The sequence below is a fragment of the Sphaerodactylus townsendi genome, linkage group LG05 (assembly GCF_021028975.2).
Source record: "Sphaerodactylus townsendi isolate TG3544 linkage group LG05, MPM_Stown_v2.3, whole genome shotgun sequence".
NCBI classification, from domain to species: domain Eukaryota; kingdom Metazoa; phylum Chordata; class Lepidosauria; order Squamata; family Sphaerodactylidae; genus Sphaerodactylus; species Sphaerodactylus townsendi.
Genome location: NC_059429.1, coordinates 93,354,438 through 93,381,116, shown reverse-complemented (window position 1 = coordinate 93,381,116; position 26,679 = coordinate 93,354,438). Strand labels below are relative to the sequence as shown.

Genomic DNA, 26,679 nt, shown 5'->3' with positions numbered 1-26,679 from the left:
TCTTACAGGTTTATTAGAGAAAATCCCACATGCAGGAGAATAGTAGGCTGACGTAATAGGACACATTATTGTTTGTGAGAAAACACCAACAAATCTATTCTAGGGAACAAAGAAAGCCAATTAAAAAGGTGTGTCATTTTTATGACTTAAAACAATATCTTTTTTTTAAATTAACCACATCCCTGTCCATTTGATTTGGAGTTCAGTTTATGTTACGCCCAAAGCAGCAGATTCCTGAATGAGCTGGGGGAATACCTGTTTCAAAACCACTGACACAGTCTGAGTCTGCAAATCTATTAAAAGCCCAAGGCAAGGCTGATAAACTTCTTTAATGTAAACTTTTCAAAGTGTAAAAATTTGGAAAACTCTGGAGGAAGTCAATATAATACATTCCTGGAGACACGCCTCTCTCCCTCTCTCCAACTTTGTGTTCTCCGGCAGCAGAGTTCAGAACAGTGTATCACCTTGGAAGAATGCTGAGGCTCGGGGTGGGGGGTGGGGGGCACTGTCTGTTGGCTAAACAAATCATTTTGCTTTCTTTCTCGCCAGTTATGGTTAATGATGAGGCAGCACCCAGCATTCCCACTGCTTTCCAAGCAGAACTTGCAAACTCACAGCGAGTATTCCATAGCAACATTTTTTTTGGTAACTTTGGGGCTAGAGAAAAATCAAATTCTGAAAAATCACTTTTTCATCTGATATGTATTTGGTCTCCTTACGTTCATGTTGAGTCTGTAACCTGAGTGGCGGTTAGTCATTGTAGAGGAGATCCACTGCCTTATTCTATAGTACCAACTCTTTGCAAATAAACAACCATCGCTCTGGTCAGTATGAACTCAGATGGGAAATACCGAATCTCCCATCCTGTCCTGGGAAACACACTGTGACCTGCCAAACTGATGTTTTGAGAGGCATGTAGGGATGCCACAAAATAACTGTGATTTTCCACTCCTGATAAGAAAACCACATATGCAGTGTGGTGGACAAGTGACTGGAACAGGAAGCAAGTCAGACAGTGCACCCCTATGAAGAGTTATTCTGGTCAAGACACATTGATTGCAGCAGGCTTGGATTGGAGTGCTTTGTAGGTTTGCCCTGCAATAATTTTATTATTGGATCCATGAAAAATGGGGTGACTATCTGCTCAAGTTGAAGGGCAGTAAAGTTCATTATGTAATGAGTGCTCTATTCAGAACAGTAGTATACTTCTTAAATGGGTGCTTTGATTGGACAAAGAACAATGCAAATCAACCAATCACTAACAATAACAGTAACAATACTGAACAGGCAATTAGCAGCCGTGATTCAGGTCTGAATTGCACAAGCAGCATAGAGATAAGTTGCCCAAACCAGGGATGGCAGTGTATAGGTGAAATCTCTGGAGCAGAAACAGGACAAATTTCTATCTGGCTATAGTTATGTAATGATAGCCCTATCAAACACAACACCTCCCTCCCTCTCCCAGTTTACACTGAATGTCTGAATGATGGGCTTTACTCAGTACCATATTTGGGAAGAGGATGGAATTTTCTTGAGGTCAGGTTGGTCAATGACTCAAGGGAAGTTTCCTTCCGCAGAATGTGGCGTTTGTATTTGTTCGTCTGCTTTCCACTTGCATATCCTTTATAGTGGCAGAGAGTTGTTTTGAACAGAACATGGAATGAGGTAGTAGAATTCTGTACTGCAGATAGAAGGTGGGAGTGCCATAGTTTAAAATGCTGCCTCATGCCCAAAGGCCCTCTATCATTCTGCATGATGTATAAAATAGCTTATCGGATGTTGTCTTGTGAAGCCAAGTGTTGGCATCCTTTCTAGTTTGTTTAGCACTTGCAATACGTTTTCTTTCTCCTTCTCTTGGACCCAGGGCTGCTTTTATCCTGTAGATACCAGTTTCCCACAAATTATCTTCTGTGCTGGCAATGCGTAAAGTAAGTATTTATTTACTTCATTTATACCCCACCTCCCCCCCCCCCGCAACACCTGAGAGAGTGCACTCGCCCATATATTCCTGCCTGTGTATTGAGATCAGAAAGGGAGGACTGTCTGGCTATTCCACTCCAGTCATAGGTAAGATAAGGGGTGGGGATAGGGGAGAGCCCAGCGGGCCTTCTCCACAGTGGCTCCTACACTGTGGAATGCCCTCCCTCCACAGGTTCGCGGGGTGCCTCCTCTCTTGGAGTTTCGACACCTGGTGAAGACCGTCCTCTTCACCCAGGTGTTTGGCTGACCCCCCTTCCTGCTGGGAGTCCCCCTCCCGGGATGTCTGAACACCCCTCCTTTTTTGAGGGTGGGTGTGAGAGATTTTAGATTGTGTCTGGGTTTTTAGTATGGGATTTTTGGAATGATGGTTAATGATGAGGTTTTTGAATGGGTTTTATAGTATCATTTTAAAATGGGTTTTTAAGAATGGTTTTTGTTGTGTTTTATTCTGTTTTTACTGTCATGGTTTTAATGTTGCATTAAAACCTCACCTGAGACTGTGGAATAGAGCGGGTAATTACATGCAAATAGAAATGGAAAATAATGAGGATTCAAAGTGGCTTACATTGTTCTTTCACTTTACCCTACAAAAACCCTGTGAGATGGGTTAGACTAAGAAAGTGTGAGTGGCCCAAGGTCACCCAGCAAGCTTCAATGACAGAGTGGGGATTCAACCTGAGGTCTTCCATATCCTAGTCAAACACTTGAACCACTACACTATACTGCCTCTAGAACAAGACTGGGACAAAAATAGTCTGTTTAATCTGTTGTTAATCTGTTATAAGAAAACAGCTGCACCAAACAGGTGGATGTCTTCTCTGGACTCATGGCAGCTTTGCACTTGAGGGAGTATTGAGCAAAAGCCTATGGACTAGAGGAACATTATTCCCATCTCACACAAGATCTACTGCATGAGCCAAACAAAATTATTCCCATCTAATTTTTGTCCCTAAAGTATGTGTACATGGTCATGGTGTTGGCTCCTTGGGTATCCAAAGAAAATAAGTGATAAGGAGGCTGCTTTGCTCCAGTCTGGCCTGCAGTTACTAACTGTGATTTGGGATTTATTTCCAATGCTCCCTGCTCCATAACTACTTGCTTATTTGTGCTTGAACTGTTATAGTCTTGGGATGCACCTCAGCACTTCCGCTTGGAAATTGAGAGCCCAACCCAGGCTGAAAGGCTATTTGCAGTGGAAAAGAAACAATTATGTTTGAAGGTTGTTTGTTTGCCATTTCCCTAAACCACTTCCTCTGGTCTACTCCTTTCCTCACTTTATGTTCTGTTTCTTTCCATATCTGTCAGCCTCTCCAGCTGTTTATTGTTTTTAGGGACCACAGCTTTAGGCTGCGTGTCGGATCTGTTCCTTCGATGCTGAGGCCTCAGTGTTTACAAATTGCAGTCTGTTTTCCTTTGGGCTAATCACTGAGATCATCTAAGGTGATCCCTACAGGGCAGCTAACTGGACAATGATGGGGGACTCTGTTCTGGCATTTGGTGCCTCTCGTACATTTAAACTCAGACCCGAAAACTTACAATTTCAAAAAAGCTCACATGGCTTTGGGGGTCTGGAATTCAGTTTTAAGATTATAATTCCACAAAGTTAACTGGCTCCAGTCCTAAACATGCTTACACATAAATAGGACAATTCACACACAACCCCGCTGTTTCCTTCTCCCCCGCCCTGTTATCAGTGATACCCCCTTCCCCATGGATAGAGACTGAAGTGGCAAAAAACAATAATTTGAGCAATCCACTGCAGGGTCAGTTTCTCCTAGAGACTTCAGTCTACACGTCTACATGTCCGTTCTCCTATGCAAACTATGTCAAAGACAACTCAGAAACTATAGGACATCAGGAGGAACACACAGGCAACACCCACTCTGCAGACACTCAATTGCTTACCAATCAGTTACCAAATTCAATTCAAGGTTCTGGTTGTAATCTAGAAAGGCCTTGGACTCAACTACCTTCCTCTTCTGCTCTGCTGAGACAGCTTTGCACATCCAAGTAAACTCTCCTGAAGGTGGTACTCTGCAAATGGGTAAGACTGACAGTTGACTGTTCATGCACATTGTCAATGATGGCTCCCATCTAGTGAAACTGTCTACCCGAGGAGGTCAAGAAGTTCCCTGCACTTATGCTGTTTTATAAAATGTACAAAAAAACTAATGTTCAAAAGGGCATTTTGAAATAACTGAAATAGAATGAACAGCCCAGAGGAAACCATTAGCATGGAATAAAATTTTAATCCACAATGATTACTGTAGATGTTGTCGGTGTTGTTTTATATCTTGTAAACCACCTTCTGGATTGTCTATACTTTCCTTCAGATAGTTTAGATAGTGTACCTTCCTTTAGTTTTCTCCTCATATTGTTCCCTTATTCTGTAACCCTAGTCCTATTATATAGTTCACTGGTTATTTTATGCTGCCTGGGGTTTTTTTTTGGGGGGGGGAGGGCTGTTTTTGTCTTGATATCTGCCTTGAGACTCAGTGAGAAAGACTGACTATAAACAAAATGAAACCAGCCAGCCAGCCAGCAAGCAAACAAATAAGAATATTAACACATATGGGTGTTGCAGAAGAACACATGTTAATTTTGATGTGGCTTCCTTAGGAGATGCATTATGGATGATTTCTTCAGTGCCTCCATTGCTAATGAAGTTTTTGAAACATGCTAAACTGGGATGTAGGTCCATGGTGGAGCTACTCTATTCATTTTACCTTCCTTTTCTAGCCATTAAGAACATAAGAACAAGCCAGCTGGATCAGAACAAAGTCCATCTAGTCCAGCTCTCTGCTACTCGCAGTGGCCCACCAGGTGCCTTTGGGAGCTCACATGCAGGATGTGAACGCAATGGCCTTCTGCGGCTGTTGCTCCCGATCACCTGGTCTGTTAAGGCATTTGCAATCTCACATCAAGGAGGATCAAGATTGGTAGCCATAAATCGACTTCTCCTCCATAAATCTGTCCAAGCCCCTTTTAAAGCTATCCAGGTTAGTGGCCATCACCACCTCCTGTGGCAGCATATTCCAAACACCAATCACACGCTATGAAGAAGTGTTTCCTTTTATTAGTCCTAATTCTTCCCCCAGCATTTTCAATATATGCCCCCGGATCTAGTATTGTGAGAAAGAGAGAAAAATTTCTCTCTGTCAACATTTTCTACCCCATGCATAATTTTATAGACTTCAATCATATCCCCCCTCCGCCGCCCCCTCTCCAAACTAAAGAGTCCCAAACGCTGCAGCCTCTCCTCATAGGGAAGGTGCTCCAGTCCCTCACTCATCCTCGTTGCCCTTCTCTGCGCTTTTTCTATCTCCTCAATATCCTTTTTGAGATGCGGCGACCAGAACTGGACACAGTACTCCAAGTGCGGTCGCACCACTGCTTTTATATAAGGGCAATTCCACAATCTTTGCAGTTTTATTATCAATTCCTTTTCTAATGATCCCCAGCATAGAGTTTGCCTTTTTTTACAGCTGCCATGCATTGAGTTGACATTCCCATGGAACTATCAACTAAGATGCCTAAATCCCTTTCCTGGTCTGTGACTGATAGCACTGACCCCTGTAGCGTGTATGTGAAGTTTGGATTTTTTGCCCCTATGTGCATCACTTTACATTTTGCTACATTGAACTGCATTTGCCACTTCTTAGCCCACTCACCTAATTTATCAAGGTCCGCTTGGAGCTCTTCGCAATCCTTTGTGGTTCTCACCACCCTACATAATTTGGTATCATCTGCAAACTTGGCCACCACGCTACCCACCCCTACTTCCAGGTCATTTATGAATAGGTTAAAGAGCACTGGTCCCAAAACGGATCCTTGGGGGACACCACTCCCGACATCTCTCCATTGTGAGAACTTCCCATTTACACCCACTCTTTGTTTCGTTTTCTCAACCAGTTTTTAATCCATAGGAGGACTTCCCCTCTTATTCCTTCATTGCTGAGTTTTCTCAACAGTCTCTGGTGAGGAACTTTGTCAAAAGCCTTTTGGAAATCCAAGTAGACAATGTCCACCGGTTCACCCCTGTCCACATGTCTGTTTACACCCTCAAGAACTCTAGTAAGTTTGTAAGACATTATAACAACCCAACCACAAAAGTTATCACAGTTGCAAAACAGTTCCCAGAAATGGTTGTGTCAATGTGATGCAATCTGTGGGATGTGTCTTCAAGGTCAGGTTGCCAATCTAACTGACAGCAACGCGGACTTTCAGTCTTGGCTTTTGAAGCCATGCAGTACACAGCAGACCTTTTAAAACAAGCAAGTCACTCAACTGTAATGTCTTTGGAACTTGCAGCTAAAGAATCTGATTCAAAAACTTTCTGTACTCATGTCCCCCATAGTCCTGTCAAAGACCAACTTTACTCTGAATCCCAAAAAAGGACCCTATTTTTCTATGATGTTGTAACTGAATGGAGCACTTTATAAACCATTTTGATTTATTATTACGTTTTGAGAGCTTCACTAGCTTGGACTATTTCTCTCTGATTTTCTCCTACTGCCTGGATTGATTTACATAGGTTGGATCTATGCCTGCCATTCTTCAGGTCCCAGATTCAAGTGTGGCTGCAGGCTAGCACTGAGTTCGTACAGGACACATGAGTTATTCTGTCCCTCTTTAGATATCCCTAGAGATAGCCAATGGTAAATGCTAGCTGCATTGCAGCCATGAAAAAGGACCTTCCTCTGGAAGCAGCTCCATCTTGAGCTGGCTATAAAGCAGAAAACTTCCTGCAAACCCCACGCTTTGCTTAGGAACTCTACATGCCAGGGTTATCTTGCCACGTTGTATACATGCATACTTTCAAAGTCTTGGAATTGAATTTGTAAGGCAGGAGAGCTCTACAAGGGCAAGTGTTCAGAAAAGAAAATAGTTCCAAATATCATTCAACATGTATGCGGCGATAAACCTTCAGAGCAATCAGTTCTATTTATATCACCAACTCTTAAAATGATAACTTTTATCAGAGTGCTGGCCTCATTCATACTTGATTGAACAGGACAGCCCCAGTATCCATAGACCTTTCTTAAAAACCCATATCTGTGGATTACTCTGTGTACCTCAGTACAGACTATGGTGGTGTGGAGAGTTTATATATCGTGAAGTGATTCAACGCAAATCCCTGGTTCCACTGCTCTCCCCTCAAGCTAAAATAACTGTGATGCTTCAACAGCTGTAAACATCAATGAAGCTGTTTCTGGGATGAAAGGGAGTTCAGTTCAATGCAATCTACAAAAACTCTTCCAAATAAATCCACATGGAAAAACTGTGCTCTGCACAATCTACTAGCCAAAGAAGCAGGGAAGGTCTTAATGCTGAGGTGGTGACATCTGGATCAGGCACTCTATACAAGAAGCTATTTTTCTTTTCTACAGCTGTTGCAATGTTTTATGGTGGGAGCAAACCTTTCCCATACACAGCAAGTGCCTTCCACATGCTTTGGTGATGGTGCATCCCTTTAATATAAACCAGAGCAGATACTAAAGGGAAACTATTGCCTTTAGACCTGCTTGGTGCTTGTTCTTCTAAGGGCCCCAGGCTCACCAGGCACTGTCGCCAAATTGGTACAAAGCGTTTGGCAAAAGACTTGGTCCTTTAGGAGCAGCAGTGGCGTAGGAGGTTAAGAGCTCATGTATTTAATCTGGAGGGACCGGGTTTGATTCCCAGCTCTGCCGCCTGAGCTGTGGAGGCTTATCTGGGGAATTCAGATTAGCCTGTACACTCCCACACACACCAGCTGGGTGACCTTGGGCTAGTCACAGCTTCTCGGAGCTCTCTCAGCCCCACCTACCTCACAGGGTGTTTGTTGTGAGGGGGGAAGGGCAAGGAGATTGTAAGCCCCTTTGAGTCTCCTGCCGGAGAGAAAGGCGGGATATAAATCCAAACTCTTCTTCTTCTTCTTCTTCTTCTTCTTCTTCTTCTTCTTCTTCTTCTTCTTCTTCTTCTTCTTCTTCTTCTTCTTCTTCTTCTTCTTCTTCTTCTTCTTCTTCTTCTTCTTCTTCTTCTTCTTTATGATTCTCATAATGGATGCAATTCAAGGAGGCAGATGGATTGGAAACTTTGGACAAAGTTAACTAAAACTTTCGGATTCAAATTATTTTTGCATGCTCAAATGAAAAATAGTAAGATTTAAGTCTCATTGATTTCCATGAAAAAGGTATAGGTACATTATTGTTGTAAAATATGGGGCTGTTATCTGATATGCACCTCCCCCTCTAAAACTGGGTGGTATTTTAAATCAGTGTTTTAGCACATTGACATCTTAATAAAATTTGAGATCTACTCTATACAGATCTACTCATAAGTAAATCCAATTCTAGTCAATGGAACTTTTTCCTAGGAAAGTGATCTTAAGATGCAGCCTTTGATTCAAGTAGAATTTGACAGGATTTGGTATTTTATTTTTGTTACCATAGAGCAGAAGGAAATTTATTATGACCAGAGCTCTCATTGCTGGTCTCTGGGTCACTTGTGTATCTGGGAGGGGAAAGGAAGGGCCATTTGACCCAGGTGCCATTCACCTGCATCATGGGGGTGGGTGGGGTAAAATGCACCTTCCCCTCTTTGTTACCCACCCACCGGCAGCTGCCCAGTCTCCTTGGGACCGACTGCCTGATTCTGCAGACTTCCCAACTTCCAAGCCCTGGAGTGGTTGCCATGCCTGATGCATTTGGGTGTGCACTCCCTTCCCATCACCCTGCCTCATCTCCCAGATGCCCTCCAGATGTCTCCATCCATCTTGGAGCGGTGAGATCTCCCGAGAACCTGCCCAACTCTTTCCTTTTCTGGCCACCCAGGAGGAAGGTGGGAGAAGAAACCCAGCCTTTGCTGTCCAATAAGTCCTGCCTGCCTGCCTGCCTGCCTGCCTGCCTGCCTGCCTGCTTGGTGGCTGCTTGGGACTGCAGTGGTTGCTTGGGACTGCAGTGGCTGGGTGGCATGAAGTCCTCCAGAGATGCACTGTTTTTCCTTCTTCCCCTTCCTACCTCCTTATAGTGTTTGCTCATGGCAAAAGTACCAAGGTTCCCTCAGCAAGTGGTATTCAGGCTGCAGAGCACCAGGTGATCTTTGAGCCAAGGGTGCAGTCAAGTGGGTGTGAAGAAGGGGAGATAGTCACTCAGCTGGTGTGCCAGGACTTGGTTTCTCATGCACAAAAAGCACCGTGCCGCCAAGGTCCTGGATATGTTTCTGGCAGGGACTGAAGGGAGGTGTACCTTGAAGAGATTAGGCTGCCTGCTTTTCCTGGTGGTGGTGGTGGGGGGGGGGGACAGGGTGCAGGCCAGGGTGGATGCAAGTTCAGTTCTTGTCCTGGGAGCCATTTTAGGTAGGTAGGTACGCTACTGCTCTGAGTACATGGAAGGATAAAAATGGGGGCAATACTAAAAGGAGAATGAGTGATCAAAACACATTCGGTACTTTCTGTGTCTCTTTTTCATTGGTTGTCTCTCAACTTTCCTTCCTTCCTTCCTTCCTTCCTTCCTTCCTTCCTTCCTTCCTTCCTTCCTTCCTTCCTTCCTTCCTTCCTTCCTTCCTTCCTTCCTTCCTTCCTTCCTTCCTTCCTTCCTTCCTTCCTTCCTTCCTTCCTTCCTTCCTTCCTTCCTTCCTTCCTTCCTTCCTCCCTCCCTCCCTCCCTCCCTCCCTCCCTCCCTCCCTCCCTCCCTCCCTCCCTGAGACTCAAATAGGGTCACAAAATTTAGCAATGCAATAGGTACAGTATAATACTGTATTATACTGTATTATTTGTGTATTATACTGCAGTAGGTTTGGATTGTAAAGTTACAAAACAGAAACATAAAAAAGCAGGTCATTGCACAAAGTGAAAGCACAGCCTCTATTTACAAGGTAAGAAATGAATCTTCCAATAAGTGCCTTTGGATTGCTGCATCTCCTCCAACAATACTTTCTGTGGTCACTTGTTAAACAGTCTCGCAGAAGTAGAGGAGCTGGAGGATGGAGACTTGGAACTGGAGGCTGAACCACACCTGCAATTTCAGAAAGAACAATTCCATTATGTGAAGTAAGTATTCCCAGTCTAGAACTGAGGGGCTAAAGGGGGGTGTTTTTTTTATGTGAGTCCACATTTATCTGCAAATCAGTAAACTATGAACACAGGAACAAAATCCACTAGAACTTTGTAAGAGCCTTGACAAGACTTTTTCCTGAAAATGTGTACATGTGACAGATTCTTATACAGATATGTGATGCATATCTTCTACAGATACAATCACAGAAGCCCTAAGGGTGAAGTGAACTCAAAGAATCCACAAGAAAAAGAGAGTTAGTTGGCATATTTATGTAGCCAAACTACTGACTATTTCAACAAGACATATTCATCCACAACTTGAGTCAGGGCTTTTAAGTGTCTTAAAACTTTAACACTGGAAGTGATCCTTTACTGATTGAGGCTAGGGGGATAGATTCTCTCAGTGCAGTAAAGAGCTAGTATAAATACGCTGCTGATTTCCTAGCCTTTGTATACCCTTTGCTCAGTTCTGTTTATCTTACATCTCCAAAGTACTCAATCCTTTTATGAGTTCTTACAATTACTACCGTTTTATTGGTTCCTAATGGGGACACTATCACTGGCACCACTGATACTAAGATCGACTCATCCTGGATGGTCTTAGGGTGGAGTGAGAGAATCGAGTGAGTCTCTATGAGCAGGTCTGGTCTGCGTAAATGAGGCTCTGGCTCTATGCCAACACACCTCCTAAGAATGAATCCTAATCATCTGAGAAAATCACCCAGCAACCAATTTATCCCAAATATGTCATGTTGAGAATGTTAATAGTGCATGATTCCAGGGGCTCGCACATTGAAAAATGTGTTGTAGTGCAGCAGTTTCTCAGAAGACTGTTAAAAGAGCATTGGGGTGATTTATGGGTGCCAGTTTATATCCTACTGACTAACCTCCCTAAAGCATTATGCATCTTATTGGCCATTAGGTTGGCAAAGATACTAAGCTTCTAAGGTGTTATTTCTGGATAGTGCTCCTGACCACCCTAATCTCCTGATGTATTAAATAGACTGTTTATTAGACCTGACAGTGGAAACACAAGCAGTTGTCATTCCCTTCTGCTAAAGTGGTGTCTTCTGATGATGGGGCAAACACAACAGGACTTGTGGCAAACACAGCTCAGAGTTTTATGTGCTCTCAGCTAACATGTCCCATATGGTCCCTCAGTACAGTTAAATCTGCAAAGCAGGCTTTTGGCAGACTGGGGTGATATAGACAGCTTGGCAAGGTGATAGCATGGCTGGCCTTTGACTTGTAGGTGACCCGGAGAAGGTCTTTTGCAGTGCCCCAACTTCAGTATGGCATTAACCTTTCAAATATCCACTCTGTAGTTCCACATTCCCTTTACATAGATTTCATAGGGTTTGGGCCACCACTCCTGTCTCCGCCTTGCTCTTTTGTTTTTCAATCACTGTTGTTTACAACTGCTGGTTGTGTTACTACCTGGGGCAGGAGGGGATGCATCTGATAGCCGGCTGCCTGGCGCCATCTACAGGACTAAAAGCTGGGACAAAAGTTTTTTCTGAGATATGGGGTTGGTTCAAACTGAATGGGAAATTGCTGTGAGACTTTTGCAGACAGTTGTCAGTGTTAGTCTGAGTTTGTTCTCACATTATGCTAACATGTTTTTAACCCCCTAGTAAATATCTGCTTTGATTCTTTGACTTGCATGTCCAATGAGAGTCAGATTGGTTTAGTGGTTAGAATGTTGAATTTAGGTGGAAGATTAGGCCTTAGCTACTCATTATCTTAGCTACCAAGAACATATGCATGGAAAGGTGGAGGCCAAAAGAAATACTCATTAAATTTTCAAAGGATACTAAATTGGAAGGGGTAGCAAATACAGTAGAAGACAGAGTCAAGGTGCAGGATGATCTTGGCAAGCTGGAAAACAGAGCTAAAACAACAAAATGAATTTCAACAGAGGCTTAACTTCATGGTGTGGTTGTGAGGATAAAATGGAGGAAAGGAAAAAGATAAGCTGCTCTGAGTTCCCACTGGGGAGAAAGGCAGGCTATACGTGAATGAATGAATCTAGTCATGTATGCATACCAGCGTCTAACCCAGAGCAGTCCTCAGTGATTTTGTCTTCAAAGTAAGTGGCAAATTGATCAAGCAGGCCATGGTGCGGTCAGAATCCAAATCATTGGGGCTATGACATAAAAGTATCTGAACTACCTAAAACAACTCAGTTGGATGATTATGTGCAGATACAATAGTGGTGGAAAAGTACTGCCTTTTCACCATTTTCACTGCCACAGAATATAATCTAATATGGGCCCTATGTTGTGTTCAATCAATGTTGCTCTCAGTTTTCTGCTAGCAGTACTCTAGTAGTCATCCCTCCAACTTAATAACCATTAGCTCTCCAAGTGAAGCAGGGAGGTAGCTTGTCTATGTCCAGAGGGAGAAGGCACTTAGGGTTGATTGTATCAATAGCCCTGGTCATCTCCCTATTTCAGACAGTGGTCAATCTTGTTCCAGATTGTGGTCAATCTTGGGGTATCCACTAGCATTCCTGAGTCCATATCAGCTAGTTCAGGAAGAGAGCTGGCTGGACAGCTAGGTAGATGGTACACCAGCAGAATCCCTACCCTGACCCAGACACCCATCTTCAGAAGCACACATTCAAAACTGGCAGAATTCTGGATGAGGCGTCTTGATAGATGGATAGAATTAGGGTAGACTACTGTGACCCCTTCCCCCTCCACCCTACCCTAGCTGGTTGCTGCACAGAGAAACCAGAAGGACAAAGTTAGGCCAGATTTACATTGCCACCCTCATCCAGCAAGATCTCTGTAATTCATGTCAGGTCAGTCAGTTCTTACGAGGATTAGTTAGGGCAGAAGGATATAGTCCTTTGCCCTCATGTTCCCACCAAAGCGCAGCCCTAAGTTGCAGGTAAGTAAGTAAGATTTATTTACGGTTTATTTAAAATAAACCAGCTTAGAACCTTCTTAGCTAATATAAGATAACAATTAAAATAATGCTCCTGCAGCCAAGATGACCAAAACTTATAATGGTGTTTCTCAGTATCTATTTAAAAAGTCACTTCACCCTATTTTTCATTGTTCTTCAAAATTCTTAAATTTACACAAGTAAACACAAAATCTTTCAACTGATGATGTAATATTAGGGTCTGTTTCCTGGAGTAAACTTTTTAATATATATTTATTATTATTACCAGCAAATCTCTTTAATATCGGACCCAACATATCTTTATGAGGCTCTTCTAGCAAAAGACACCTGAAAAACATATGTTCCATCGTATCAATCTCTTTTAATGGACAATCACATAGCCTTTTTTCAAAGGGAATTTTCCTGTATCTTCCCTCCAAAACCCTAGAGGGGAGTGAGTCACTTCTAGCTAAAGTGAATGCTCTTCTCTTATTACTTCCTTCTAGAAAATATATATAGGGTGCTGGATCATTTTTGTATTTTAGATGATCTGGAGAGGGATACTCTGAAAAAGCCACTAAATCAGACTGACGCTCAATATCAAAAATTCTTTGCTTGATAAATGATTTCGCCCGTGCATGTCCCAGCTCTAGAATAGCCTGGGGGGATATGTCCATCTTGTACAGTGAACTGACGACTGATTTAAGCCACCTAGATTGAAAATTATCCCGCAGTATTAAAGGAAAAAGACCTTGGGGATTGAAATGGTCTGACAACCATTTGTAGATGGAGAAGAGATGTATCGTAGCCTCTACCCTAATCAGCCCCGTTTCCAATCTAAGCCATGTGTTGGAAACACACTTTGGAACCTGCATTAAGGATCTTAAAAATCTAGATTGAACTCTTTCCAAAGTGCCAAACGAACGGTGAGAAGGTCCTAGAAAGGAACCATTAGTTAATTGGGGAATTAGTTTCGCTTTGTAAAGCTTGAGAGCTGCTGGAACATATGAGCCTCCATGGGTCTTGTGAAATTTTAGAATACTGTTTGCTGTTTTCTGTCCTTTTATAGCTTTGGCACCGGAGGCCTGTATTGTTACCCCTAAATATGTAAATCTGGTAACTTGATCTATTTTATTACCCTGGATTTGCCATTTTCTCATCTTTGGTCTTTTCCCAGACACAAAAATTTTAGTTTTTTGGAAATTTATTTCTAATTTTTCTTCTATAAAATAGCTGGACAATTCTAAAAGAGCTCTTTTAATTCCTATAAATGTTCTCAACAGGATTACCGTGTCATCGGCATATAACAGAACCGGGATATGGTGATTTGCCACTTTTGGGGGGTGGAATCTTACATTTTTCAGAGCATCTACTATATTATTTAGGTAGAAAGCAAACAATAGCGGAGCAAGCATACAACCTTGTCTCACACCCCTGTGTGTTCTTACAGGCTCAGTCAGGTGACCTTCACGACTGCATCCGACTCTAAGAAAGGTGTCCTTATACAAAATTTGCATGAGACTCAACAATTGCTTATCTATAGAGGTGTTTTGGAGTTTATACCATAATCTTTCTCTAGAAACAGTATCTTAAGCAGATCTCAAGTCTAAAAATGCTGCATGAAGGGTTGTGTCTTTCTTTGACCCATACTTCTCCAGAAGATGTTGCAGCACCAAACAATGGTCTATAGCTGATCTACCTTCTCTGAAACTGGCCTGTTCAATAGCCTAAGTTGTGACCCCCCTTTGGAGTCACGACTTCTGTAGCAACCCCTTCTTTGGTGGTCCCACCCCTGCAGGAGTCCAGTTGTTATCACAGAAGCCCTGGGAAAGATGCTGATGACTTGTTTCAGCAAAGCATGGCAAGTTGTGTATAATTTATAGGATCCTGAAACCCTCATAAAATTCTTATCATTTGTTACAGTCCAGCTACCATTTTGGTTGCCCTATCAAAAGGCAACCAAAAATTGTAGCCAAATTCTCATGGAAGGAATTGTGTGAAAATGTTGGAAGTCTTATAAAGGATATCCAGCTATTTATAGTTTATTGAAAGAGGCTGAGTTTGGGCAGGAGGATTTGCTCCTCTGGCTCTTAAATGGAGCTGGTAATGGGGAGTTGGGATAAAGCAGAGGAGATGGAGTGGGGTGAGTAGGAGGCACAAAGGGTAGAGAAGATGGGAGTGTGGGATGGAAGGTTACTGCCCTCCCCATCCATTGCCTGTCCACAGCCTCAGTCATCATCATTGTAGACCCAGCCCTGACACAGAGTTATTTGATGAAGACGATTTGCAGTAGATACAGGGCACAATCAGCTGCTACAATATGGTGTGATGGCTACCAGTTCAGACTGCTTTAAAATGATATAGACAAATGTATGAAGGTTTAGTGTTATTATGGGCTATTTTAATGGCCTCCACCTTCATGTATGCTTTTGAATACAAGATTCCGGGGGGGGGGGGCATCTGTGGACTTCCTGTGGCATCTGGATGACCATCATTGCAAACAAGTTGCAATGTCATGAAGAAGCTTTGAACTTTGGTTAGATATAATACAGGGAATCCCCTCCCCCATGCAGCTTAATTCTTCCCAATCTTGCATTTTGCAGAATATTTGCCTTCAGGTTCTCATTTGATCAAAGTGGTGTTCTCTTAACTCTGGTTTTAACTTGCTGACTGCACTTTGTATTTCACACTTCTTGAGCTTCCACAGAAAAAACCCCTAAATGATATGCACATTTATACACATATTTTCCACACCTGTGCAGTGTGTTATTAATAGATTATAAAGCTATATATCATGCCTGTTATGAAGTGCCTGGCAAATGTTTTTAAACTTCATCCTTTTTGTATCTCAGCTAAGTTTTCAGCAAGGAAATGTGGGCAGAATTGTGTTATTGGTGACCAGTCACTCTAGTCTGAGCCCTCTTGAACTCAGCCTATAGGCTTAAATAAAACAAAGAAGTCATATGAGTGCATTGCCTTGTATGATATTTTCATTAATGTAGTGGTCACAACTACAGTTTCTTTATCAGGAATTCACTTGTAAAAAGAAGCAATCACACACTCCAGTACCAGGTACAATTGTGGTGATCCAGAATACTAGTATAGGTATAAGGGCTCCAGTGTAACAGAAGGTTAAGAAGAAAAAGGGGACATTGTACTACACGTGTAGTTGCAAATGTCTGAAAATTTCCCTTTGTCTTCTACCCTTATCACATAAGGCAGCTACAACCATGAAAAATGCTTACCTGGATAAATTTTCCATGTAGGCAAAAACATACATATATGATTGTCATGCATACCTGTCTTGTGTGTATACTTAAATTTAGAAGTCACAAAAAACCCTGGAATTTATGGCTTAATGTATGACTTTACCCCATCTTGTTCCTGAACTATGACTAAAGATTTCCTGTTTTAGGAATTCTTTGATATAACTTCAGTTTCCTCTGATGTCTGAATCTGAGTGTTGTAATATATTATTCCATCCTGGAATAGAATCTGGTTTGTGATCAAGAAGAAAAGCCCTAATTTATTATGGTGAATGAATTTAAACATCACAACAAACTGTAGCTAGATCAAAGACTCATTCAACTTGGAAGCCTTCAAGCATGGCTTGGCACATGAGTGGAAGAGAGAAGTAGAATAGAGTGCTCAAGTGCAAGAACAAACCAGTCTCATTCTCATCACAAACTAACACTGGTTTGTTCAAGATGTATGACTACAACTGCAGTGTGTACATGCTGGTATCATGATGATCCCCATTCTAGTAACTTTTGGCCCAAATAAAGTGGGAAGATCCACATAGACAGTGCAGCAATGGGTCCATCAAACCAGTTCCAGCTGTATCAACTCCTTCTTTGTACGACTCTCCATGCTGGTGCTCCACTTCCATGTTGGCACCACCACCTGGAAAGACTCCAAGCCCTTTCAAATGGCTCACTCTTTTGCCTCCTTGATCATCACAGAAGTGAAACAAGCTCAGGTGTTTAACCTCTTCCTGTGATGAAGGCATGTTCAGTAGCCACTGGTTGGGTTGCAGAGTTTGTTCTGCTGTTACTCTTGCTTGTTCCCACAATTTCCCAACTTTTACTTTGAGGTTTTGATTTACCCACCCAATAAATTCCTGATATAAACACTTCACTATTGGTCACACCCTTTGGTCCAGACTCACCTCCCCACCCTTTTGCTTCCCTGCCAGGTTTTGTGGTATTGCTTTTTCACCATAGCAGCTCTTCAATAAAAACAAACTGCCTATGGAATGTTCATGGGGCCGGATAGCAGGGTGTGGGCAGCTCACTTGCACTTCTCGTGCCTTGGAAAGGCTGCCGGTGTGATTCTACAGACATAGGCTGTTGAGAATTAGCCAGGCATCAGTATGTGTTTTGTTGTCTACAGCGGGAAGGTAAAGGTTCTTAGCAATGGACTTGATTCTTCAGAGAAACAACTATACTGAAGTTTATTCTTCTGTTAACCCATGTACCACCTCTGATGTATTAGGGGTTTCAAGCCAAGAGACATTCAGAGGTGGTCTCCCATCAAAATACTAACAAGGGTTGACCCTGCTTATTTTCTTGGATCTGAGAAGATCAAGCTAGCCTGGGCTATCCAGGTCAGAGCTATATTATTTGTGAATATGGATTATTCAGAGCTATGTCCTGTTATGGTGTATGATGCTTTATAACAATGGTCACAATATCCTAACATTCAGGACACCAGATCTATCAATCTTCTACACGAACTGGTAAAGCAAAGCATACATAAGTAAGAACTTGAACAGGAGGCTCAAAATAGATGAGATTATGGGAGAGCTAGGATCAGATCTTCACATAGCCTTCAATCATTATGAGAGTGTACAGTGGTGACAATGTAAAAATAGGAGAGCATCTTTTTACTCTTTCCTCACTGCATTTTCACAAATCAGAACTGGGTTTTCCAAACCTCCGTTATAGCCTTTTAAAGACAGAAGGGGGGGGGGGTGAGTTATAGGTTGAGCACAGGGAGTTCCTGTCCCAAGACCATGAAGCCCCAGGCCTGGTCTGAAGATTATCCACCCTTCATATGATGCTCCAGGGTGCTTACCTAAACTGAATTGTGTTCCCATTCAAGCAACTTTTCCTGCACTGCTAGCATACGGGGGGTGGGGGGGCATTCATTGCTTTGTCAACCCCCACCTCCTGAACTCCCATACTGTATGCTTCTTCCTCACCCTCTTAAATATGATTCACCCCCATGCAGTATAACCCAGTTGAAATGGAATAAATGAGTAATTTTAAAAAATGACATTTGCTTAAAAATATAAAATTACCATTTAGATAAGCTGTTATGTCCTCAAAATCACAGAAATTATAATTGGGAGGGAGAACTAAAGAGGGAGCTAAGTTTCTGAGAAGACCCTGTTTCCCACTGAGCACTTAGGTTAAGGAGTAGGGATGGGCATTCAGCTAAGGCCAAACAGGACTCCCCTGTCTGAAAAATACCTTGTCATCATTTTCAGTTTTTTTGTACACCCCCCCCCACACACACACACACAGAGAGAGAGAGAGAGAGAGAGAGAGAGAGAGAGAGAGAGAGAGAGAGGGGCGCAATAAAACAGAACCAAAAAAGTGTATCCCCAAAAATGCTGAATGTTTATCAGCATTTTTCAGGCCCATTACTTCTATAGAAAAAGCCCCTCTTCCCCTCCTTCCCTCACATACCTGCAGGCTAGCTGGGTTCAGCTTTGAACTGCGTGCTCCACTTCTGAAGTCCAAGACCCACATGTTCAGAGGCAGATGGTTCTGCTTGGCAAGTTTGCCTATTCTGTAACCTCCAGGAAAACATCCCAGTGGATCAAGTCAGAAACCAAATTCATCACTGGTCAGGTCTGGAAATACTCTGTTTGGCAAGATGTCAGGAGAGTGGGTGAAGATATCATGTTCAGACACAACATAGGTCGTCATCAGGGCTGCATTCAGTCTGGTATGTTACACTAATTATAATGTGCTATGTATTTACCATTGTTAAATCCCCTGCCACAGTAGCATTTGCTTCTCATCATGGGAAATAAATTACAACAAGATGAAAACCATGTAGTTTATACTCTGGTTGTTTGCTTGCTTGCTTATTATGTTGCTGTACTTCATGCCTGAAGAGTTTAATTACCATTCTGTCTGGAAAAAGGATTTTCCTGTTAAACTGCACTTTTATGTTTAGCATGTAGAATTTCTGCTGAAACAGTTTCACTAATGATGGTATCAAATAATGTAAGCGTTATTCCTACAAAGATTGCACTTCTGCACTGAATAAAGATTGTGCAAACTCCTTTAAGGCTCTGTTGGTGATTATTTGATTTTTGAAGGATTGAATCTGGTGTTCAACCGAGATCTGCATGTTGTTCCATCCGGAAGGAAAATGCCAGAGACACCACAAGTATAACAAATGCTCTGCCAGCTCTGGTATCCAGAAAATTATTGCAGATGGAAGTGAGGGTGGGTATATACCATCCCATTTGTCCTAAACAAAACTGGACATAACATTTTATTTGAAAACACTGAAATTCTGGACAATTCGGAAAGTTACTATGTCAGACTTCACAGGGAGGCCATTGAAATTCACAAACACCAAGACAACTTCAACAAGAAAGAAGAGATTCTGAGAATTAACAAAGTTTGGCTACCAGTACTTAAAAACAACAGAATCAAAGGCCAAGGGCATGCTAAATTCATGGACAATGGACTCCACCCAAACACAGGATTTGGAGCAAAGGCAGTAAACTGTGCTATGTGATGAAGACATTTTACAGTTTCTTGGTATAATCCCATACTATCATACCCAATATTCCATGCTTTGACCAAACTCACTTTCAGTACTGTATATACATGCCATACCCATGTACACAGAAGGTGAGGGGAAATTATTTTGTTCATGTCTTCAGATGTGCAGACAACTGAGTTAAATCCTCTGAGAATGCATGAACTGTGCAAAGTTCAAAGTGACTCTTTCTTTCCCGCCATTTCCCCCTCTTGAACTGGAAAAAAGGAATGTTCTTTGTCCTTGGTGACACCATTTGGTGTGTGGTTCTTTAGTCCAGCTTCTCTTCACAATGCCCCTCTTAGCACTCAGGAAGTTTTATGTCTTGGACAAGCTTTAGAAAATGAGATACTGTAATTCAAATTCAAGGCCTTCTTGGTTCTGTTGTTAGTGTAAACATCACATTATAGCATGTCTTCTGGGCAATGGCTACATTAATCTCCTGGCCATTTGATACCTTCTGACTGACAGAAATTACTTTAGACTGTTTTGCAATTTAAAATTAACCCTTTTCACCTAATGAATTGGTTGGTATGTGGGATCGGAACTGGATGGTGCTGCATCCTAGGAGTTCTTCGTTCCCTTTTCTGCCCCCTTCTGTGGCTAAACCAATATCAAACTTGTTCATTAAAAGAAATTTGATCCTGTTGTTGGCTGTGGGATGTGGGGAAAATAAAGCTGAGCTACTCTTGCATAAAGAAAGTCAGTAGAACTGATTTCCTTACAATCCAAAGGCACCTCAGTTCCTTCTTGTTAGAAGGATCCTATTTCTACTTTGAATTTTCAGCAGTGTCTTTGCAAATTAACTAGGAACGTACAGACGTTTTATCTAGGCTTATTTTATTCTGCAATAATTTTGTTTGAAATGGCATGCAATGGTTTTGGGGGGCACTATTTGTGCGGTTGGAAAAACTGTGGGTGTCCACAATATGCCAATTAATGCACCCTAGGCAGTGGTGGGATTCAGCCTATTTGCACCAGTTCAGTAGAACCAGTAGCTAATTTTTTGTCTAGTTCAGAGAACTGGTTGTAATCCCACCACTGAGTCCTTTCAGAACCGGCTGTTAAATTATTTGAATCCCACCACTGACCCTGGGATTAGGTCAGGTCAGGAAAATAGCATGATGTGTGTTATTGTAGAGTTGAGGCATGAAGCTCCTTCTCCACAAGCATCTCAGTTACAATCTGAATCAGGAACCATATGCATAGGAATTGAAAAGAACCTGCAATTCCAGTTTGACTGTTACATAGGACACGTGGTGGGGACCCTGGACATAATGTGCAAAGAGGTCAGGATCATCAGTCAGAGGCCTCTCTCACTCAGAGAGAGCTAACCATTTAGGATGGCTCTCTCCTTCCAACCTTTGTGCACATGTAGAAACTGTATCCTCCACTCTGCTAATCCAGCAAATTGCCTATTATGAAAGGGGAGAACAGAAAGGAAACCTTTACTAGTATCCTGTCTCATTGCTAGCAGTGGTTGCAAGCCAGAAATTTGCTTGTTCCTACTGTGAATCTAATGCCAGATAACTGGAACCACACAGGCAAGGAATGCCCTTGCTTTTACAGAATAGAAACTCTCTCCAAGTCAGTCAGTGAGAGGCAAATGCCACTCAAGGTTGTGACCATAGATCAAAGGTGTGTTTGGATATGGCATGATTGCTAGGCACATATATGCTGAGTCACTCTTTCCCTCACTGTCTCTCCAGCACTTCTTCACACCTGGAGAAAATGGAAACTAACAAGTAGAATCAAGTCTTATTGGTCATGTTGCTGCCAGACAAAATTTCAATTAGTTATCATTCAATTAGTTACCAAGATTTATGAATGGGGCACAATAGTCCCTTCCCACCATGCGGAAGTTCCCTACCTCTGAGTGCCACAGAGCCACCTGCAAGAGCTCTGCAAGAACTCTCCCTGCTGGCAGCTACCTGATCTGCATGGTACCAATACTGTGTTTCAGCTGCCGCACAGTTTACAGCAGTGGTTCTCAACCTTCCTAATGCCGCAACCCTTTAATACAGTTCCTCATATTGTGGTGACCCCTAACCCTAACATTTATCCATTTTACAGATGAAGAACACTGATGCAGAGAGTCTTAGGCGACCCCTGTGAAAGGGTTGTTCGACCCCCAAAGGGGTCCTGACCCCCAGGTTGAGAACCACTGGTTTACAGGAAACATTGATGGGTCATATTCCAAGTGTAATTCTATTTTATGGAAAAAATGCCACCAAAGTTCTCTTCCAAGAGATTAGCAGCTGCGTATCCTAGCATCAGCTGAACATTTTTCAGAAAGGAACAGAATGTTATAACTCCTTTTTACTTCCCTCAAAATTGCTCAGAGGTTTCACTGGGCAGGGAGCACCAGAGTCATCGTTGACTTTAGTGTCAGTGGTAGTAGCATCAAATTCAGACTTGTCATGAACACATATCCTGCTATGGATGATGTGTTGTGTCTAAAGGGATGTTTCTTCTAACATGACCCCATGCTTCCACTATACTATTTACTGGTATCCAGAGTGGTGTAGTGGTTAAGAGCAGGTGGATTCTAATCTGGAGAATTGGGTTGGATTCCCCACTCCTCCAACTGAGTGGCAGAGGTTTATTTAGTGAACCAGATATGTTTCCACACTCCTACATTCCTGTTGGGTGACCATGGGCTACTTACAGTTCTTCAGAACTCTCTTAGCCCCACCTACCTCACTAGGTATCTGTTGTGGGGAGAGGAAGGGAAAAGAGCTTTAAGCCGCCTTGAGTCTCCTTACAAGAGAGAAAGGTGGGGTATAAATCCAAACTCTTCTTCTTCTTTTTATCATATGCTGCAAGTCATGATGGCACCTTCTCAAATGGTCAGGTCTCCAATCAGGGCCCTGGCCTTCATGATATGTCCCAATACTATGGGATTAATCTGTATGAGGGAATGACTCCTTAGGAATCTTCAGAGGAAAATGGAAATTAGATTTGTTTAAAAGGGTATTTCTTTGTTGTCGTGAAAGTCACAGAATTTAATGAATTGGACAGTTATTTTATTTGTATTTTTTTAAAAAACCATGAACTGCTTTGATTGTTGTTTCTGATGCTATTTTGCATCAGCTTTGCAAACCACTTTGAGAGAAAGACAGAATATAAATATTTCAAATATATGCAATAAAAATAATTTCAGAAAGTGATGCGTCTCTTTGCTGCTATGACTTCTCCATGGAAACCACTGTGTGCACTGACTCTGCTCTAAAACCACAGGAAAGTAAACAGACTCTTATCATCCAGAGGGTGGCAAGTGATGTGGCATCATTATTGAGTGACTTTCAGGCTTTGCCCAAGAGGAGGAAAGTACTGTTTGTTTTTGTAATCCCTTCACTTTTTTAAAAAATAGAGAAATTAGCAGTGGTGAAAGGTGCTGGATTGACAAACTATGGAGCGGAAGGGTCTCTAGACTCACCCATAGTTTACACTCATGGAGGACACCCAGGATAAACAGCAGACAATGTTTAGAGTCATCCAGAGACACTTTGGACTTGCTTATATTGCCCTAGGAACTCCATCATCTCCAATGTGATGGATGCTTTCTATAAATACTTAAAATGTGCCTTAAAAATACTTCTTGTGTGTGGCTGGAACCCTCTTTAATATATCCCCTCCTCCATTTTGCTCTTTTCCCCTTTTTTGCTGATGGCTGATAAAAAAAAATCTGTATTTTATATTGAGAACGTGATAGGTCGGAACATCAGAGAAATTACTTAATTCACTACATTTAGATCATTTCTGTGCTTCTTGTCTATAAAGAAACCTGCTCAGGGCAGCTCGCAAAAATAAAACAGATAAAATATAGCATAACAACAACATTACCACAAACACACAGTACAAAAACTAATAACAGAACTCTGAGACAATGTCAATTTTATTTAGCCAGCCACATCAAAATTGCTGGAAAGCCTTTGATGAGAGGACTGGGGCAAGCTCTTCTAGAAGGGAATTCCCAGGGAGGTGCCCTGTGATAAAGCAGTTTCCCATTAAAAAAAAATTATTTGATAATCCTAGGGTCAATTCACATGTTCCAAAGCCCATGTGCCTGCCATTTGGAGTTTGTACACGTGTCATCAGAGAATTCTCAGCTGGGAATTTAATTCCTGGGCAAACTTGGGCCTGATTTGAGTTGGAACCATGGTGTGCAAGGAGAAAGGTCTTCACCCTTCACCTCCCCAAGTCATTTTCCCAACCTGAAATGACTCTGGTGAGCCACTGTTTGTCTACTAGAGAACCTTACATGTGCTGATGGCTACACACATTTTTTCACAGTGAGATAAACAGCAACCCCCGGGTCTGATTCAGATTCGGAACATCAGAGCAGTAGCGAGGGGGAACTACACCTGGGGCACATGTGTGCCATGTGCCCCTGCCATGCCCCTGCCCGCCCCGCCCCGCCCCGCCCCGCCCCACCTCACAATGCCCCAATGCCCAGGGATGGCCCTGCCTTGCCTCTGCACTGGTGTGCGCCTGGTACAAGGCCCCCCACCGTCCCTTGGGCACTACACCACTATGGGACATGGCACAGGAGGGGAGCTGAAGCCCCTTCTCCTTGTAAGTCACAGTTCTGATCAATATTAAGTTTCCATACACCTAGGAATTGAATTCCCAGAAAGGAATTCCTAGAATACATCTGTACAAAGTTCTCATAATGGCTTCTTGTTCCTCTCATGTGAGAACTGGCACCTAGAGCATGGGCAGCTATGGGTTTTTGTTTTTGTTTTGCTTTGGTTGGATAGTCTTCTTTGTGTCCAGTTTCACTTTGTTCTGCATCCATGACATCATGTAGATCAGTGGTGGCGAACCTTTGGCACTCCAGATGTTATGGACTACAATTCCCATCAGCCCCTGCCAGCATGGCCAATTGGCCATGCTGGCAGGGGCTGATGGGAATTGTAGTCCATAACATCTGGAGTGCCAAAGGTTCGCCACCATGGATGTAGATCAAATAGGAACTCCTAATATTGCACTGAGATTATTTTCTACTTACCCAAACACAACTGTGAAGTCAGAATGATAAATAATTTAACATTTTCAAATAACATTTCAGAAAAAACGGTGAATGGTAGGATAATCCCCAATGGAATCAGACTAAATACTGGCTTTGTGTCTACTATTAGATTTTTTTCAGTGTTATTATTCAAACATCTGAGATTAGCTCAACAACTTATTTCTTTTCTTTTTTCTGCTTTGACATCAGTGTTCAGCCTACCCTTCCAGAAGTTCACAGAGGATGACAGGAGACATGTCAAGAATAATGAAGAAAAATAGAGCAGCCCATCGAGCCGTCAGAAGAAATAAATCTCCTTGCCTTAATCCCTGCCTGTTGTTTGTTTCATCAGAAGGACATTGACAAATGGCAAGCCAATAAGATGTGCACTTCTTCCAATCACATCTGATACTCATTTCCAAAGAAGACACAAAACACGCTAAGAATGTTACAAGGGTTATAAGAAAGGAAGATTGACTTCAAACTTTTCCCTCTAACCCTGACCTTAAGAAGTCCAGTCCCTCCAGCATTTAAATTCTCTCTCATTTTCTGCTTTTCTTCAGCATGTCCAGGTCCTTCACAAACAGATATAGAGGTTCTTGTGGGTTGCTGCCTAACATTCCACCGTTTAGTTTTGGCATTGCTTGTTGCAATCTTCCACAAACAACTCAGCTATTACTGTTTCTCATGTGAGCTTTTATTTCATCATTTCCACAAATCTCATAGTAGGTAATGATTAGGGTTGCAAACTTGGAGAAAAAACATGTCTGTCCCTGTGGAAAAGGGCATATTCAGCTTTTCATAACATGTAGGTAAGAAATATCACCTGCTGTATACCATTTGATAAATCTCTGTTAAGGGGACAGACTATTTTTTTTCTCCAGGTTGTTGGTAACTAGTAACAATATGCTTGAAACATATACATAGAACTAAAATCAACTAAAATACGATATTTGAAGGAAAGTAACAATGGGAACTCATCAATTTAACTTTGGCAGGCAAATGCATGAAAATAACATATCTTTCGGTTCTGCTTTTCAAGTAGAGTTGCATACTTGTAGGGCAGACATGTGAATGCCTCTATTAACATGGCTTTGCTGTCAGGACTTATAAATAGTGCCAAAAAAGATGCAGGCTGTTCATGGTAAAGATTGTGATGAGACATAGGGAAAAGGGCAGTGGTCCACTCACTGCGGGTCTGTCAACACTGAATAGCATTTCCAACCATTGCTTAGAGCCCACTTTTCCAATTTAGTTTTACGCAATGGCTCACATAAAAAAACCCCAAGAATATACAATACAATAGAAAAGTTATGCTGCATACATAGAATTAAGCATTTCAAAAATGATTAATAAAAATCACAGGTAAAGTAGTAAGCTAAAAACAGCAACACACCAATTACTTCTCCCCAACAGAAATCAAGATTTACCTGAACAACTTACTGAAAAAAGCTAGAATCAAATTAAAAGTTTTACACTGGAAACCATAATTAAACCAATGCCAAGACAAACAAACAAGCAAAAACCCTTAATAAAAACCAGGATTGATCAGAGAGTCAGTGTGGAGTCTAATTTGGAGAACTGTGTTTGATTCCCCACTCCTCCACATGAGTGGTGGATGGATTCCTATCTGATGAACCAGATTTGCTTCTGCATGCCTGCATTTTTGCTGGGTGACTTGAGCTAGTCACAGTTCTTCAGAACTCTCTTAGCCCCACCTATCTCACAAGGTGTCTGTTGTGGGAAGAGGAAGAGAAAAGAGTTTATAAGCCACCTTGAGTCTCTTTACAAAAGAGAAAGGTGGGGTATAAATCTAAACTCTTCTATGTCTAGTACTAGGATGGGAGACCAAGGAAGACTCTGCAGAGGGAGATAATGACAAACTATCTCTGTCATTTAAAGCTTGTTGGGGCATGGAGCTAAAAACACCACCTGATAGTTGCTGCAGATTAGACTAGATGGATCAGTTCAA

At 42.1% G+C, this 26,679-nt stretch overlaps 1 long non-coding RNA gene across 1 annotated transcript; it reads left to right on the top strand.

Annotated features, from left to right (window-relative positions):
- The first annotated feature begins 1,836 nt into the window (after positions 1-1,836).
- LOC125432596 lies at positions 1,837-25,010 on the top strand. Its single transcript, XR_007244501.1, has 3 exons — positions 1,837-1,928; positions 9,917-10,009; positions 24,918-25,010. It is a non-coding gene; the product is annotated as an uncharacterized LOC125432596 (long non-coding RNA).
- The last annotated feature ends 1,669 nt before the right edge of the window (positions 25,011-26,679 follow it).